This window comes from Physella acuta, unplaced genomic scaffold (genome assembly GCF_028476545.2).
Source record: "Physella acuta isolate Inbredline_101_S28 unplaced genomic scaffold, ASM2847654v3 ptg000808l, whole genome shotgun sequence".
Classification (NCBI taxonomy): Eukaryota; Metazoa; Mollusca; class Gastropoda; family Physidae; genus Physella; species Physella acuta.
In genome coordinates this window covers 514593-533646 of record NW_026732326.1, presented here as the reverse complement: position 1 = coordinate 533646, position 19054 = coordinate 514593, and the positions used below count along the sequence as shown (strand labels likewise).

At 38.9% G+C, this 19054-nt stretch overlaps 1 protein-coding gene across 1 annotated transcript in view; it reads left to right on the top strand.

Annotated features, from left to right (window-relative positions):
* Positions 1-2709: 2709 nt before the first annotated feature.
* The window catches only part of LOC131951353 (protein PRQFV-amide), a 55582-nt gene continuing 39237 nt past the window's right edge, over positions 2710-19054 (top strand). Inside the window, exon 1 of the mRNA XM_059313726.1 lies at positions 2710-2945. The gene's annotated coding sequence lies outside the window, so the exon portion shown is untranslated. The remainder of the gene's footprint in view (positions 2946-19054) is intronic.

The following is a 19054-nucleotide window of genomic DNA, read 5'->3' as shown; positions in this document are numbered from 1 at the left end:
CATCATTCGGGATGAGTGATTGGGTTATTTCAATATGTAGACATCTATCGTTTATACCAATATGTACACATCTATCGTTTATACCAATATGTTATCATTGCTTCTATCGTTTATACCAGGAGTCTCCAAACTTTTCAGTCCGAGGGCCGCATAAACTATCAAATTTCAGTTCGGGGGCCAGTTTCTTCCAGGCATGTCTTTGATTTTTCTGGGCAAAGTTCCTCAGCCATTACCAACAAAGGTTTTTTTCCGTGGACAAAAAGATCTCCGCGGGCCGGATGAGAGGACCTCGCGGGCCGTAGTTTGGAGACCCCTGGTTTAAACCAATATGTAGACATTGCTTCTATCATGTACTAATTGAAAAGTTGTATCCCTTGGTTGATACGAATAGATAGAGTTGTTTTTTTTCTTCAATAAATTAACTACCCTCCTCCTAATTGTATCGTTAATACTATTATCTCAAATTTAGATCAGCTTTCTAGCTAACATATCGTTAAACTAAAATTAAACAACGCAAGTAATTTGTCACACGCGAAAAGAAATAAAAATCTAAATAACGAAAAAAAAATGTATTGCACGCTAAAAGAAATTCTACTGATTAGGCACTTAAAATTTTTAGACAAAGTAAATTATCACATGCTAAAAGAAATTGCATTGAATTGATAACTTAAATTGAAATTTAAACGACTCAAGTAAATTTTTACACTCATAAAAAATGTATTTAATTACTTCACTCGCCCATTATCACTACAATCAGCCATGTAAATGGTAATACACTTTATAGTCGAACGTATCAAATAATTAATTCTCAGTTTTTTCAATTGCTACAACGTTTAAGTTGAATCAAATTATTTACAATTATGCGTGTCAAAAGTCTGTTTTATAAAATCATTAGCCGAGAATGTTTTTAATTAAACAATTATATTATTTTTTTTTAATTTTCTTTCTTTTTATATCTTTAGTAAATTAGATAAATCTTAAATATGATGAATTGAACATAAATGAGGTCTAGCAGAAATTAGGCGAGCTTAAAATAGAAAAGAAGAAACGTTTTGTGAATGTTTTTCTCTAGGGAAAATACTCGAATTTTTGGAATTATTCATTTTTAAATTTGTTAAATTTAATGAAGCGTTAAAATTACTTGTTTATATCTGCATTAATATTAAATCAAATTCCATGCTCACATTCTTTGTAGTACTACAAATACTTCTCTCTAAAGGCGTAGCTAGGTGAGGGCGGGTGGGGCGGGTGGGGCGGAAGCCCCTTGTGCTGACCCGGGTACGCCAAAGCGGGTAGGAAATATTTTTTTTAGAGGCGTTAGGCCTATGTGTTTATACACAGTCAAAGTTTTAGAAAACAGACAGCTACACAATTTTACAAGATGATTTTATTGTGTTCTTTTTACTTTCTCGTGTACACAGAGTATAAATAAAGTGCTGTAATCGTGCACAAAAATTAAATTAAATGTTGACAGTTTTCGCCGTTTTCCACCTCGTTACTTAACGTATATAGAATATAAAGAATGTATCGTAAATGTGCAAAAATCTAAATCGAGATTTTTACAAATTGTGACGTTTTACAACGTTCCGATGCCGGAAATAACTTAGTTTTGCAATATCGTCCTACTGTGTATGTGTGTCTGTATGTCTTTGTGTCTGTGTATCTGTATACACCATAACTTTAGTAACGTTTTAGTTATGTTGACTAAATTTCATATATTTTATTACATGTGGAGATTGTTTTTATCTTTTAAGCAATTTCCGGTAACCGGAAGAGATACGTACTCAATTTCCGATCTCTTAAAAGCCGAAAACTTAAGTACTATTAAAGTTTAGTAGATGAAATTTCATATACAAGTATTAGACTGAATGCGCAAATTTCTTTCAACTTTTCAACGATTTCCGATAATCGGAAGTTGTAATTGATTCTATTTTCGATGGAACACAATAAGTTGAGAACTGTTTCAGTAAGTTAGGCTAAAAAATTGTGTTTCTTTCAATGTACATAGTACAGAAAAAAAGACGATTGTTTGATTGCTGTGACGATTGTTTGATTGCTGTAAAATCCATGCCGCATCTGTTGTATTGAAGCGAAATTAATACCACCCAATATGAAGTTGTTTTCTTACCACAACGAGAGTCAATAAAAATAAAAATAAAGTTTCTATTTATTAAGTTAGATATCTCAAGATGCCAGCTAAAATTTATAGCATTATCCCATTATCCCAGAAGTTTCTGTTATCCCTTTATCCGAGTCGATATTCTATCCGTGTACCCCCACCCCTTATCCCTATTGACATTTTGAACGTGTTACACCCTTATCCCAAGTGGCATTTAGATCGCGTTACCCCCGCCATCCCAGATGACATACAGATGAACCATGACAGGCTCACGGCGCGCGCATAGCCCGTGCCACACGCCCCTCACTCACGCGTCCCCCGCTACACCGTGTCCCCCACTCACGCGCCCCGCCACACCGTGTCCCTCACGCACGCGTCCCCCGTTCGCGCGACGCTGCTGTGAGTTTCTTATACACTGCGGCAAACACCTCACCCCCCACCCCCGGTTTTTTTCCACACAAATTTACACGTTTTTAGTTCATTACTTCAACAGAAAATAAAAACCCACGCCCCCGAGTTACCTAGAGCACCCCTCCCCTCCCTCCCTCCAGCCCCACCCCCCGCCAATGATATAAGACTACAGAATCTGAGGTGCGAGGGTCAGAACTAGGGGGCAGCGAATCATATCAGTCTCTTCACACAAACATTCTTTCCTTAACACCACCCATTCGGAAAGCCACTAGGCCGCGTGGTTAAAACTCTAAAACACCCAGGGAGGAACATTTTCTAGAACATTCTAAACATTTTATTTATTTATTTTAGGCTAGCCCAATTTTAGTAGCCCTAGGTTGTAAAGTTTTGGACTAATTGGTGACGTCACAGAAAGGTAAGATAATACTTAGGAATAAGTTTAAATTTTGTTTAAAAAATGTTGTCGTTAGGGAATGTTTCTATTTGTTTAGTTCAGTTCTTTTCTTCTTTTTTTTTCCTTGGAAATTCTTTTTTTTTAATGCGAAGTTTGTTGTTTTAAATATAATTGATCACATAAAATATTTTTAAAATATGTCTTTAAACGCATAATCATATAGTAAATGTGTTTGAAAACTTATTTCGTTCCTGTAAAAGTGGAAATGATTTTTGAATTCCAACCAAAGCGATTGAGTAATTTTCATGTGACATACAGTAATAAGTACAGCTTTCAGATCCCCTTCACACAAAAAAACGACATGTTTCTTTAGGGCAACTAAAGATTATTTTTACAAAGGTCTTTGTCTGAAAACTTAATTAAATTAATCAGCGAGGAACATAAAACTTAATTTACCGAATACAAAATTCTGCTATCTTTGTGTCATGAGTTATGTCCCTCTCCCTAATGATTTGCAGCGGATTAAGGTCCATTAGACAATTTTTAACTCACTAGTGGGGTGTATTACTTTTATTTATTTAATTAGATTTTTGCCCGAATGAGCCAAGTGTTTAAAACATGATTAGCTGTCGGTGTTAAATTAGCACACATTTGTTGTTGTTGTTTTTTATGTTAACTCGATAATTTTTCTATTCTGGAGTCTTTCTATTTAGACGGCTTTAATTTCATGTTTAGGAGACTTTCTTTATAGCAGTGATGGAATTAGAAAAAAAGACACCCCCACAAAAAATATATTTCGGGCCCTTTATATATATATATATATATATATATATATATATATATATATATATATATATATATATATATATATATATATATATAATATATAATATTACTAGACTGTCTCGCTAAATTTTAAATAAATTATTAAATTAGTACCTTAAACTATTTCATTGTATAGTAGGCTCCATCCATCGTGAGACAACAAATCACACAAAAATGTGCTCTATCTAATTTCGGCCTGATAAAATTGTGTTTTAAAAACCTCTAGGCCAATATTTTATTTATCCCGCCTAAAATTGCGAAAAGAGTCCTTTAATATTAATTGGCAAGCCGGTTTTTAAACACGGAAGTTTGATATGTTATTTAAATACGGAAGTTTGATATGTGTTTTGGTTTCCCGTCTTTGTTCTATTATGATTTTTTACATTTGTTAATAATTTGGAATACCCTTTTTTTTAAATTTAGTATGCCTTTTTAAAAATAATAATTAAGAGAATAGATGGTATTTAAATTTACTTTAATTATTTGAATGAGCGTAAATTATGGAAGAGGTTTGAGGGTTTGCCTATCTTCCACTTGACGTTACAGCCAGTTCATGCAGTTATTTTTTTGTTTTTTGTTTATGGAACTGTGTGTGTGTTAGTTACTGCGGAACAATTACTGCTGCAGTAGATCTTTTTTTTTACAAAATTACTAGGCAACATTCTATTTAGACGACTTTTTATCTAGACAACTTTCTATCTAGACAACTTTCTTTCTAGACGCCTTTCTATTTAGACGACTTTCTATTTAGACAACTTTCTATCTAGACAACTTTCTTTCTAGAAGCCTTTCTATCTAGACGACTTTCTATTTAGACAACTTTCTATTTAGCTACTTTCTATTCTATCTAGACAACTTTCTTTCTAGAAGCCTTTCTATCTAGACGACTTTCTAATTAGACAACTTTCTATTTAGCTACTTTCTATTCTATCTAGACAACTTTCTTTCTAGAAGCCTTTCTATCTAGACAACTTTCTATTTAGACAACTTTCTATCTAGTTCGTACAAGGAGCGCTCTTATACAGCTTTACTTTATTAAATATATATATGATGCTTGATAGTGGAGTGGGAGAGAAGGAATAAGTAGCTAAGGATCAATGAACTATTGAATCAAGAACATTGAGTGCAAGTCGCTGTAATATCTAGTCCAGCAAGTTGACTGTCCGGTCCTGTCCTGTGTTAGTAGTTGGACTGTCCAGTAGTTGGACTGTCCGTTAGTTGGACTGTCCGGTAGTTGTGATGTCCGGTAGTTGGGTTGTCCGGTAGTTATGATGTCCGGTAGTTGGACTATCCGGTAGTTGTGATGTCCGGTAGTTGGGTTGTCCGGTAGTTATGATGTCCGGTAGTTATGATGTCCGGTATTTGGACTGTCCGGTAGTTGGACTGTCCGGTAGTTGGACTGTCCGGTAGTTGGACTGTCCGGTAGTTGGACTGTCCGGTAGTTGGACTGTCCGGTAGTTGTGATGTCCGGTAGTTGGGTTGTCCGGTAGTTATTATGTCCGGTAGTTGGACTATCCGGTAGTTGTGATGTCCGGTAGTTGGGTTGTCCGGTAGTTATGATGTCCGGTAGTTATGATGTTCGGTATTTGGACTGTCCGGTAGTTGGACTGTCCGGTAGTTGGACTGTCCGGTAGTTGGACTGTCCGGTAGTTGGACTGTCCGGTAGTTGGACTGTCCGGTAGTTGGACTGTCCGGTAGTTGGACTGTCCGGTAGTTGGACTGTCTGGTAGTTGTGATGTCCGGTAGTTGTAGGCATGACTGACTAAGATTCTGTCTGTGTGAATGTCTGTAGTTAGGTCTGACCCGTCTGTCTGTCTGTTTGTCTGTCTGTCTGTTTGTCTGTCTGTCATATTCTGTCCGTCCAACGGATACCTGCAACAATTCATCAAACTTAACGATCAAAAAATGAATTATTCATGACGGTGTGAAATAAAACTCTATTATACACAGTCGGGGGCCACTTTGTTGCATGTGTGTAGTGGTAAAAGTCAATCACCTTAGGGGCAGGGGCGGGGATTCTGTATCACCTTACGTGTGGGGGTGACACCCTTTATGTTCTCAGCAGGTGATACAGCATCATGCTGTGTTTGGCCATTTGCTTGACTTTGGCCGTGTGGTTAACTACCTAATTGTGACACAAGTCAACTGTTGTTTCTTTTTTTCAACTTTAGAATAAACATCGATTTCAATTAATACCGTGCCGGTACCGTTTGATACGATATCTTTTACTGCTGGCTGATGTGCCCCCCCTCTCCACCCCACCTATAAAGCTGCCTTGTACCCCCTATAACAGCGACCTGTAACCTTGGATCTACCATATGCCCCTCCACCCCCACCCCCATAATGCTACATGGTGCCCATACATAAGCGACCTGTAAACCTTGATCTACCATATGCCCCTCCACCCCCACCCCCATAATGCTACATGGTGCCCATACATAAGCGACCTGTAAACCTTGATCTACCATATGCCCCTCCACCCCCACCCCCATAATGCTACATGGTGCCCATACATAAGCGACCTGTAAACCTTGATCTACCATATGCCCCTCCACCCCCACCCCCATAATGCTACATGGTGCCCATACATAAGCGACCTGTAAACCTTGATCTACCATATGCCCCTCCACCCCCACCCCCAGAATGCTACATCAGTGACGTATAACCCTGGCCCTAAGGTTTTCCTCCTCTTTAATCTCCCGTCTGCAAGTTTTCAAACATTTTTTTTGTCAGCTGCCAATTGTTCAGGCTGGTGTATACACAAGCTTGTCCCTAGGCCCCAGCCCACAACATGGCGTCTCCCCATACCCCCCCCCCCCCACCCCACAATTAATTAACGCAAACTCGATCAGGAAGAAATAAAACAGGATATTACGTAATTGTGCATTATGTTTGTCTTACTTAACAGACCGTCTGTGCTTTAGAGAAACATATTGAACTCTTTATTTTTTTCCCTTTACCTCCGTTCTTCACATTCATGTAGGCGAGTGGGTGGGTGTTTATTTTTTAATTAGGTTTCAAATTGGTTGGTCGAGTGATTTTAAAAGGTAGGTTGTATGACCATTTTTTTGTCCTGCAAATTTAAGCTGAATATTGTTCCTTTCGAAACCGATGTATATATATATATATAAATATAAATTATACGAGCCGGCCCGCGGCATAACATACGCCGCTATTTAGTTGTTGTTTTTTCTACTTTTCAGAAATTCATAATTTGTGAATTCGACAGTACCAACGCTGACACTGAAAATATTTCTTTAAAACACTATAAGTGGCTCGTTAAGGGCCATACCCCCATTCCTCCCCGCCCGCCCCCCCCCCCCCCCCCCCCAAACGTTTAAAATCGTTTCAAACTAAATTATCTGCCCCTAATAGCGTCACTAAACCCGACTCCACGAAGGTAAATATAGCGTAAACCACAGCTCACTAAGACCATGTCGGGGTGGGGATGGTAGGGAGCGCGTTTACAGCTTGTTTTCTAGCGTCTCCCAGAAGAGAATTATATATATATATATATATATATATATATATATATATATATATATATATATATATATATATATATATATACATTTTTTTTGTTGGTGAATCTAGGCACCAAAAATGTCATTAAACTTGACATCTATCTACTTTATTCCAGCCCCCCCCCCCTATCCCACCCACCGACTGTTTGCTAGTAGTGTTGACTGTAACGTAAAGTACGTGTGTCGTAATTTCGTTAAGATCTCGCGACACTCGTCTCAGCCTACGAGATCTCGCGAGACTTAGGACAATAGACGCCCCCCCAACAGCGAGCCTTCTCCTGTTAGATTCAATCCAACATAGGTCTAGACATCCGCTAAGCCACGTCACTATCCATGGACACTGGATAAACAGGTTAGATAATTAATGAAGCGTTGTGGAGGGCGGCGATTTAATTGTCTTAGATAATCCCAGGATTCCTCCACCACGATGGAACTGCTCCACTTGAGGCACCGGAAGTGGGGCCAGATTACTCCAATTTCAATGTATTTGTTGAAGGGGCGCTCACCAAATCAGAATTACCGGGGTCACCCCAACGCCAAGGGAAGCAAACAGTGGCACGCGAACCTCATACTTAAACACGGCGGTGCGGGGGCCATTCCGAGGGCTTTCTTAGAATTACCCGCCCCTAGTTCCCTTTTTAATGGTTCTGTCCCCTTATTTAATTTTTTGTTTTGTTTATTCCGAGGTCAAAGGGGAGTTGAGTTCGTTGATTCGTAAACAGGTTATCATAGCCGGCTGGTGTGTGTCTTGTCTATAGATATTATTTTTTTTTTTAAATCTGGGTGGGGTGTTTTTTTTTCATTGGGGGAGGGGTGGGGAGGAAAGTTTATTAGAACTGACCAGACACGTTTTGGTACATTTGACAACATACTGTTGGATTATAGATTCCAGTATAATCGATAAACTGTGAAACTAGCCCACGACCGTCAACATTTGTGAAACTAAAGAAAAGAAATGCGTTCAGACATGTTGGAACCTACTGCCTACCTGAAACTATTGACAATTCAGTGAAAAAAAAACAGTACGGTGTGACTCGTGGTCTAAACAACAAGCCCTAGTTTCATGTGAAGACAGGATTTGGTATCAAAGTAATGAGTCACTACAGCTGCAGAAGCTGTATACAATAGTTACTCCGGCTTCTGAAGCCGCTGATTCAATTTCTACTCCGGCTTCTAAAGCCGTTGGTTCTATAGACACTCCGGCTTCTAAGCCGCTGATATAATTTTTACTCCGGCTTCTGAAGCCGCTGGTACCATAGTCACTCCTACTGCGGGAGCCGTAGACAGCTGCCACTAAACGCCTGTGTTTGTTTAGCTCAGTCAAGATGTCACAATGTTTATAATACCCCGTCTATTGGCGCAGCTATAATCCTTCGACCATTATCACAATTTTCTTAATTTCTGACTATTTATACAACATTTTTTCCTACTGTTGGCACAGCAATTCTTGCTTTTCCGAACTCTGATACAACTTATCTTTCTACACCTGGTACAACTTATCCAGCTACCACTGATACAACTTATCTAGTTACCCCTGATACAACTTATCTAGATACACCTGATACAACTTATCTAGTTACCCCTGATACAACTTATCTAGTTACCCCTGATCCAACTTATCTAGATACACCAATATACACCATCTTTACACTTCCTAGTGTTCTACTGCATGCACTATTTCCACAGCTTTCTTTTAGATTAGCTCCAGATATTAACACGACTTTTCCTACTGCCCCTCCCCACCCCCACTATTGGCACGACTTTTGTTACCATACACCTATTATCACGTCATGTTTTCACCATAACCGCAGGTAGATATTGGTCTGTGACCTTTAACCTTTCAACCAGGACTCCGTCACTCCGGATTACTATTATTACACTGTATTGCTAAATAATTATTGTACTGCATGATACATCTGCACATGCAGTTCATTAAGAGGTGTGCCGTGCCTGCGCTTGGTACTTTCTAGAAACTGGAGAGTCGCTTAAAGAAGGTTAGGATTTCATGTTGGGATGATTAACAAAGGAAATTTAATGAGATAATTAGCTACTGATGATTGTATGTCTGTCTGTATCATCAATAGTATACATGCATTGTCTGATATGTCGCCGATAATACACACTGTTTAGTGTGTCATAACTACCACACACCATCTTTGGTTGTGTACTAGACAGGACACCATCTTTGGTTGTGTACTAGACAGGACACCATCTTTGGTTGTGTACTAGACATGACACCATCTTTGGTTGTGTACTAGACAGGACACCATCTTTGGTTGTGTACTAGACAGGACACCATCTTTGGTTGTGTACTAGACAGGACACCATCTTTGGTTGTGTACTAGACAGGACACCATCTTTGGTTGTGTACTAGACAGGACACCATCTTTGGTTGTGTACTAGACAGGACACCATCTTTGGTTGTGTACTAGATAGGACACCATCTTTGGTTGTGTACTAGATAGGACACCATCTTTGGTTGAGTACTAGACAAGACACCATCTTTGGTTGTGTACTAGACAGGACACCATCTTTGGTTGTGTACTAGATAGGACACCATCTTTGGTTGTGTACTAGACAGGACACCATCTTTGGTTGTGTACTAGACAGGACACCATCTTTGGTTGTGTACTAGATAGGACACCATCTTTGGTTGTGTACTAGATAAGACACCATCTTTGGTTGTGTACTAGATAAGACACCATCTTTGGTTGTGTACTAGACATGACACAATCTTTGGTTGTCTACTAGATAGGACACCATCTTTGGTTGTGTACTAGACAGGACACCATCTTTGGTTGTGTACTAGACAGGACACCATCTTTGGTTGTGTACTAGACATGACACCATCTTTGGTTGTGTACTAGACATGACACCATCTTTGGTTGTGTACTAGACATGACACCATCATTGGTTGTGTACTAGACATGACACCATCTTTGGTTGTGTACTAGACAGGACACCATCTTTGGTTGTGTACTAGACATGACACCATCTTTGGTTGTGTACTAGATAGGACAATCCGCTCGCAACAACGGTAGGACAAAATGCTCCCAACAACGGTAGGACAAAATGCTTCCAAAAACAGTAGGACAAAATGCTTCCAAAAACAGTAGGACAAAATGCTTCCAAAAACAGTAGGACAAAATGCTTCCAAAAACAGTAGGACAAAATGCTTCCAACAACGGTAGGACAAAATGCTTCCAAAAACAGTAGGACAAAATGCCTCCAACAATGGTAGGACACAAAATGCCTCCAACAATGGTAGGACAAAATGCCTCCAACAATGGTAGGACAAAATGCCTCCAACAACGGTAGGACAACCGACCCTCAGATGTAAACGATTCGAATCAATGGAAATAAATATTGAGCACTAATCATTACCAACAGTACATCTGCCCGTGTATTTCGGGTATAATAAGATTAATTGACAACCCAGCACTATACAGTTTATAGCAAGTGCTCTTTGAACTTTCTCAAGTACCATCCTCTGAGATTGTTGGTGCGTTTGTTCTTGATTCATGCATGTTCCGGGCACACGTCTATAGATAAGTCGACATGTTACTAATGCATGTTCAGGCCACACGTCTATAGATAAGTCGACAGGTTACTAATACATGTTCAGGGCACACGTCTATCGATAAGTCCACAGGTTACTAATGCATGTTCAGGCCACACGTCTATAGATAAGTCGACAGGTTACTAATACATGTTCAGGGCACACGTCTATCGATAAGTCCACAGGTTACTAATGCATGTTCAGGGCACACGTCTATAGATAAGTCGACATGTTACTAATACATGTTCAGGGCATACGTCTATCGATAAGTCCACAGGTTACTAATGCATGTTCAGGGCACACGTCTATAGATAAGTCGACATGTTACTAATACATGTTCAGGGCATACGTCTATCGATAAGTCCACAGGTTACTAATGCATGTTCCGGGCACACGTCAATCGTTAAGTCGACAGGTTACTTATCCATGTTCGGGCATATGGATTTGTCTATAATATATGTCACTGATCCATGTTTGATGTGTAGGGAGTGGGAATTTTTCTAAAGTATTTTATGTCACTAATCCATGTTTTGTGTGTATGGATTTTTCTAACGTATTTTATGTCACTAATCCATGTTTTGTGTGTATGGATTTTTCTAACGTATTTTATGTCACTAATCCATGTTCACGGCCAATGACAATTTACAAAATGACAAGTTTTTCATTTTAAAAAATCCCTGTCTCAAACGTCACATTTCACACATTAAAAAACAAGTTATCCCCAACATAACAGAAAAAAAAATGCCATAATAACTTTAAAATCTTGATAAAGAAAAATAATATTCTCTTTTTAAAAATATAAAGGGTTATTTTTATGATAATTATTTTCTAAATTGATGTTTTCAATTATTTTTGTGTGTATGCGCATGTTTGATGTTGAATGAAAGGCATGTTAATTAAACAGCCAGTATGTGAAACTGATACACTGTGGTAGTCATCTGAGCAGGCATAACTGGACACTTTTTCTCTTGGGTTTCCAGTAATTAGGTCTTGCATCGGCCCCAACTTGAGGGCTATTTATAGAATTATGTCCCGTTTCATGTGGTTTATTTCGGTATGCGGAAGTGAAGTGGGTGGTGAGTTCTCCAATGTTTTGAGATTAATTTTGTTCAATTGGTGAGGGTTGTTTTTTTTTTTGTTTGTTTTTTGCAAGCTCTTCTTTATTTTCGCGCGCGCTACTTTTTCTTGAACCTCTCTTATATTATGTTACTTTTCCTTGTATAGTGAATGTTCTTTTTTTTTTTATTGTGCGTTTTGATTTTCTTAAATTTAGGGTTATTTTTTCTTGTTGATTTTTTGTTTCAATTTTAAAAAAAAGATTTTTTTTGTTGACTTTTTTTTTGGTTCAATTTTTTTGCATTGTGAACATTTTTTTTTTTACTATTTTTACTTCTCATTTATCGGTTACATTTCAATCTATTTTGGTGGACGTTTTTATCGTAGTATAGATTAGTTTTTCTTCTTGATGTGGATTTTTTTTTTTTGCATTTTTTTTTTTTTTGCAGTCAGTCTAATAGCCGTACATTGTCGTTCTGTACAATGTAAGTCTAAAATCCATACAATGTCATGGATCTATTGAGCTTTAACAAAAATATTATGGTGTCATAAAAACAAATAGTTGTTTACTTAAGGGGGCAGTATCACCCAGACATTTGAAAATTGACGAAAAAATTTGCCAAAAAAAAAACTATTACACATACACACATAATTTTTTTACCATAATAGTAATTAATAAGGAGCTATAAAACAGCACATAAAAGAAAGTTAATGTATGATGCAAACATTTTTTATAAATATTTTAACCAAAAATTTTTTACAAAGTAATTTGTGGCTGCGGATTTTCAACATTTAGGCCCATCCTGCTGAAAATACACTTGGCGATGCATAACAGGATAGCCTATCGCTGGAACTAGAAGATATCCATTGTGGCAAATTTTGAAATTTTTAGAATTTTTCAAAGTCAGACCAAAATAAATCGAACTTAGAAATTTTCTAAAAAATTTATTCCTCATTAGAATCCTATGATTTTAGTTCCGACTATAGCCATAAACGCAAGGAAGGTTTATACCAAATTTTAAGTACTTTACTTATGGTTTCGGAAAATTGTTTACACAAAAATTCAAAATGTAATAAAATATTAACAAAATATTTTTTTGCAAATATGTTGCTATACATATACCCTACAATTTATATACTGTATTATAGCAGAAGAAGCGTTACTACTGCTGTACAATTTTGACATATGTATGTCGAATAGTTTTTTTTGTGTGAATATTTTTGATTTCTTCCCTTAGTCTGGGTGATACTGCCCCCTTAACATGTGTGCTCTTGTCGTTTCGTTTCACCAAGTGGCCCAAAATGTTCGTATCGGCCACAGTTTCACCAAAGCGGCCCAAACTGTTTTTGATGGCCACACTTCCAGCAAGTGGCCCAAACTGTTCATATCGGCCACAGTTTCACCAAGTGGCCAAACTGTTCTTGTGGGCCATAGTTTCACCAAGTGGCCCACAAGACACCAACACCAACGAATATTGCCAACCACCACCATGAATCCCTGTGAATGACGACCTGACTAATGTGTCCTAAATGAGAAGCCTGTCCATTTCTGGGGTCACTGTTTAAATCAGTCGCTCCAGTCATAGTCTCATTTCAGTCATCTTTGAAGTCATTTTACTTTATTGCTTTGTTTTAGGGTAATTTTGCCCAGCCTAGGAAAATTCCGTTTGTTCCCAGTTTTTTTTTTTAATTGTTCATATTTAGAAACAACGATTGAAGTATTTTTTTAGTTGTACTTTTGGTGATTCGATTTTAAAAAAAATGTCATTACGCTTTTTTTAACAAAATTTCTATACCCCAACGACTTGCGCGCTTTCTGCACATATTTTCCATAACAATTTTTTTTTCAAAGTTCAAATAATTTCTTTGGTAATTTTACACAGGTATTTCACTTATCTGTCAAGGTAGCATCTTATTTCCTTCACTTCCCAATTCATCACATCATCCTTTCAAGTTCGTGCTCAAGACACATAGGGCAGATGAAGTAGAGTTCATCTGCTTCAAAGACCTCGGCATATGAATGGAGAGCGTGGTCAGCACTATGCCCAGCGGCCTTTGTTCCCCTAACGTGAATTAGGTACCCATCAGAGCAGTCTAGCTCTCTACCGCTAGGCCACACCATCCTCTACCTACTTCCCCAATTACCTGGTCCAAACCAAAATGACGTCAACAACCTAAAGATATAATTTAATTTATATTTTACATTCTAACCCAGATCAAACACCAGTTGATAGACCACCTGTGATCAAAGACCCTCTGCTGAGAAAACACCTGTGGTCAAACCCCCTATGGTCAAACCCCCTATGATCAAACCCCCTATGGTCAAAGCACCGCTATGGTCAAAGCCCCGCTGTGGTCAAACCCCCTATGGTCAAAGCCCCTATGGTCAAAGCTCCGCTGTGGTCAAACCCCCTATGGTCAAACCCCCTATGGTCAAACCCCCTATGGTCAAAGCCCCTATGGTCAAAGCTCCGCTGTGGTCAAACCCCCTATGGTCAAACCCCCTATAGTCAAACCCCCTATGGTCAAAGCCCCTATGGTCAAAGCTCCGCTGTGGTCAAACCCCCTATGGTCAAACCCCCTATGGTCAAAGCCCCTATGGTCAAAGCTCCGCTGTGGTCAAACCCCCTATGGTCAAACCCCCTATGGTCAAACCCCCTATGGTCAAAGCACCTATGGTCAAAGCACCTATGGTCAAAGCACCTATGGTCAAAGCACCTATGGTCAAAGCACCTATGGTCAAAGCACCTATGGTCAAAGCACCTATGGTCAAAGCACCTATGGTCAAAGCACCTATGGTCAAAGCACCTATGGTCAAAGCACCTATGGTCAAAGCACCTATGGTCAAAGCACCTATGGTCAAAGCACCTATGGTCAAAGCACCTATGGTCAAAGCACCTATGGTCAAAGCACCTATGGTCAAAGCACCTATGGTCAAAGCACCTATGGTCAAAGCACCTATGGTCAAAGCACCTATGGTCAAAGCACCTATGGTCAAAGCACCTATGGTCAAAGCACCTATGGTCAAAGCACCTATGGTCAAAGCACCTATGGTCAAACCCCCTATGGTCAAACCCCCTATGGTCAAAGCACCTATGGTCAAAGCACCTATGGTCAAAGCACCTATGGTCAAAGCACCTATGGTCAAAGCACCTATGGTCAAAGCACCTATGGTCAAAGCACCTATGGTCAAAGCACCTATGGTCAAAGCACCTATGGTCAAAGCACCTATGGTCAAAGCACCTGTGTTCAAAGGTCCTAGGACCCAAGCACTATTGCCTCCTACTCAACCTCCAATCTTCCTCTTGTTCCTGCTTTAGTGTTTAGATCAAACAAAAGACTCCAGGGTGCTCTTTTCTCTCAGCTCTTTTTTTGGGTAATTGAATCCCATTTAGATAATTTTCATGGTTTCTTTTATTCTTTTTGCGAAATATGGTGGTAACTGTTTAACCTTTGTGCACTACCGTCATCCCTAGTCACATGGACCCCATTGTTCACCTTATAAGGATCGCTACGAGCATTATCTCTTGTGTTCCACCTTGTTGCATGCGGCGATGATGACGGCGGCTTTTGACTTGTTTTTTTTTATGGTTGTTTCACCTCGCTGACATAGAAGGAGCTATGAAACAGTATTGACCGCATTTCGCAATATTTAGGTGTTGATCCTTTGTGTTTTAGACACCCCCGTCATCTCCAGTCGCTAGGACCCGATGGTTCACCTTATAAGGATAGCAACTAGAATAGTCTCTTTTCTTGAACGTTTCGCTGTATTGTATGCTTTATTTCGATGGTTTTCTATGCATTAGCACATATTTTGCTATATACGAATTTTTTTATATTTGTCGGCCTTATGGTCTGTCGGCCTTATGGTCTGTCGGCCTTCCTTTTGGCTGTCTGCCTTTTGGCTGTCGGCCTTATGTCCTGACGGCCTTATGTCATGTCGGCCTTTCGGCTGTCGGCCTTTTGTCCATGTCGGCCTGTTGTCCGTGTCGGCCTTTTGTCCGTGTCGGCCTTTTGTCCGTGTCCGCCTTTTGTCCGTGTCGGCCTTTTGTCCGTGTCGGCCTTTTGTCTTGTCAGCCTTTTGGATGTCGGCCTTTTGTCTTGTCAGCCTTTTGGATGTCGGCCTTTTGTCCTACACCCTGTTAATTGCCAGATACAAGGTTTAAATCACAAATTTTAAGCATAACATTTACGTTGTTGAGTTCTAATCCTGGCCACCCTATTTCCCTTAACTTACTGACGAACACTTCCATGCAATTTATTATTTCAAACTTCAAAATAAATTGTCCAAATGTACCCCCTCCCCCTCCTTCCATCTAAATATAGATTTTAGCTATGACTGTATTTTAACTACTTTTGAGATTACAAAACCAAATTTTATTTCATGAATCTTGGCACGTTTTACGTTTTTCTAATACTGGGGTTGTTTAATTATAGTAGTGCCTTCCCTCAACAAAAAGAAAAAACGTCACGAAATGCCATTTTAAAACATTTTCTCCCCCTGAAGTCGCCGCCCCTGCCTGATGTCTGTAATTGGGTCAGGTCACGTGGTACCTCTGTCAGAGCCTCTAGTTTCTTCTAGAGTTTTCTCAAAGTCTCGCCCTGGCCATGAGATGACGAATTAAAATCAATTGACACCCAGTGGTGACGCCATGTCTAGGTGGCCAGCCGAGGACCTCAAGTAAAATTTGGTACCGGAATAATTTCAGTTTTTTCTATTCAGCTAATTTATCAATGTAATATTTTGTGAACGTATCACTTTTGTGTTGACGTAAATAATAATGCTTGCAACACCAGTTAAAAAAATTAATAAAAAGATAAATTGATAGAAATCGATAGAACATTGTAACCTCGCCGCACTAAACAGATCACTTGCAAAATGTCCTAAGTCACTATTTTACAATTTAGCCTTGTTAATTTAATCTTAGGATTTTCCATTTTTTATAATTAAAAGATAATTTTTTTTTAAATATATCTTTTAATAACAACTGGTATAATACACTATAGTTAATATTTTGATAACTTGCCTAAAAGAATTTTTTTAAAGCTAATTGAACAAGTTTTGTAACTCCACGTTGACTGTACTAAATAATTTTACTTTTGTATTTATTGGCCAAATCTTAAAATTATTTTTTAATATTTCCAGAATGCTGGAATGTCTTTTTTTTTAATTTGACTTTTTTTAAACTTGGTATTTATTTATTTAATTTTTTTAATTTATTTTTTTTTGGGGGAAGGGGGGGGGGGGGGTAGGGCGAGGTGTGTGTGCTAATGTTCATCACGATATTAAACACGAAAACTATCCATAACACTTTGTAATCCGGTTTTTGTTGTGTGTGTGATAATAATGCTGGACAGTGATTTCATTTCTTTTTTTTTTAAAAGTTACAAGGTTTCTTTCATTTAATGAACTCCTGAGCTTAATTGTGGGTGATCTGCTTGTTGGTCCCTGGTAGAAAGGGGGTGAAAACTCTACGGGAGCTTAGGCAGAGCTTAATGAGCTTAAAAAACATTTTTTTCGGTTGTATGGGTTCATTCTGTTCTTCGGGCTAGCGATTTCAAGGTTATAGTTCCCACACATCTGAACACCCCCCCACACACCCCCACACACCCCCAAACACCCTATCACACACACATGACCACCAAATTATGTTTTATATTGAGGGGAAATAAAAAGTGCCTCAACAAAAAATGGTACCAATCTACCCCTCTCGCTGTTTGTAGCCCCCAATAGGGTTTTATTTTGTGAGGTGATTCAGGGTCAAGTTCACAGTGTCTAAAAATAAGGTCGGGTGTCTGGTAAATGACCTTGACTTTCAAAAGTACACAAACAAAAAATTCGGAGACAAATATCTTTTTGAAGAAGTACTTCTAAACGGGTCACCGTTTTAAAAGTTTGGATGTGTCGATATCTAGCGAGACTTGTTACAGCTGTCTAAGGGCGCCTAACACCCATAAAACTTATTTTAAAATCTTCGGAATATCTTTACGACATTTTTGTAATTTATTGAAAGCTTGTAGAACATATTTTAAACACCTTGGTAACATCATTTAAACATCTTGGCAATATCTTTTAATACATTTCAAAACAAAAACAGTATCTCTATAACGTGGTCGAATTGTACAGCTTACGATTTCTGCTCCAAAAGTCTCGAGTTCGGATACCGGGGTCTAATCTGTAGGGCATCACTGGGTCCACCCAGCTCTAATGGGTACCTGACTCACGCTGATCGTGGTATTGACCGCACTATTTCTCTTACGCCGAGGTCATTGAAACAGATTAACTTACTTCATCAGCCCCAGGTGTTTTGCGCACGAACGGGAAATGACGATGATAAACTGTAACTAAAAGCTACTCTTGTACATTGAAAAATTATGATAATTTTTAAAAAAATGTTTATAAAATAAAATTGCCTGTTTCCAGGCACCCGTATGTGTTTCTACCAAATCATGTAATCATCTCTTATATGTGTTCCCACTGTGTCTCGTAATTATCTCGTATTGGTGGTCTTAAAACGTTCGTGTGTTCCTTAAAAAGTCCTTAGGTCCTACACGTAATCTGTGGTCCTATTCATGTCCTGATGTCCTATTCATGTCCTGTGGTCCTAATCATGTCCTGAGGTCCTATTAATGTCCTGAGGTCCTATTAATGTCCTGAGGTCCTACGTGTAATCTGTGGCCCTATTCATGTCCTGTGGTCCTATTCATGTCCTGTGGTCCTTTTCATATCCTGAGGTCCTATTCATGTCCTGAGGTCCTACACCCGTGAGTAATCCCGCTTCACCGCCCAGCGTGAAATGACCACGTCACGTGGTTACAAATTCCCACCAATCACAGCCGACCAGAATCCAGCAGTTTAAAAAAAATGGCGTTTGGTCTGAACCAAATGCAGCGAGACCATACCTCAATCACTGATGGAACTCATGACAGCTCCCTAACAACCACGTGAATCCCGTCTGGGCTGGTATTCATACTACCCTCTCAACCCTGCACCACAGACAGATATAAAACCTAAAAACACATTTGTTTTAATTGCACGCCAGCTAATCCCAGGCTTAAAGCAGACTTCAGATTTATTTAACACGTCAACAGTTTCCATCAGGAACATAACCAATGGTTCTATTATGTGCCTTTATATATCTTTTTAATTCGATGATTTGCCATAC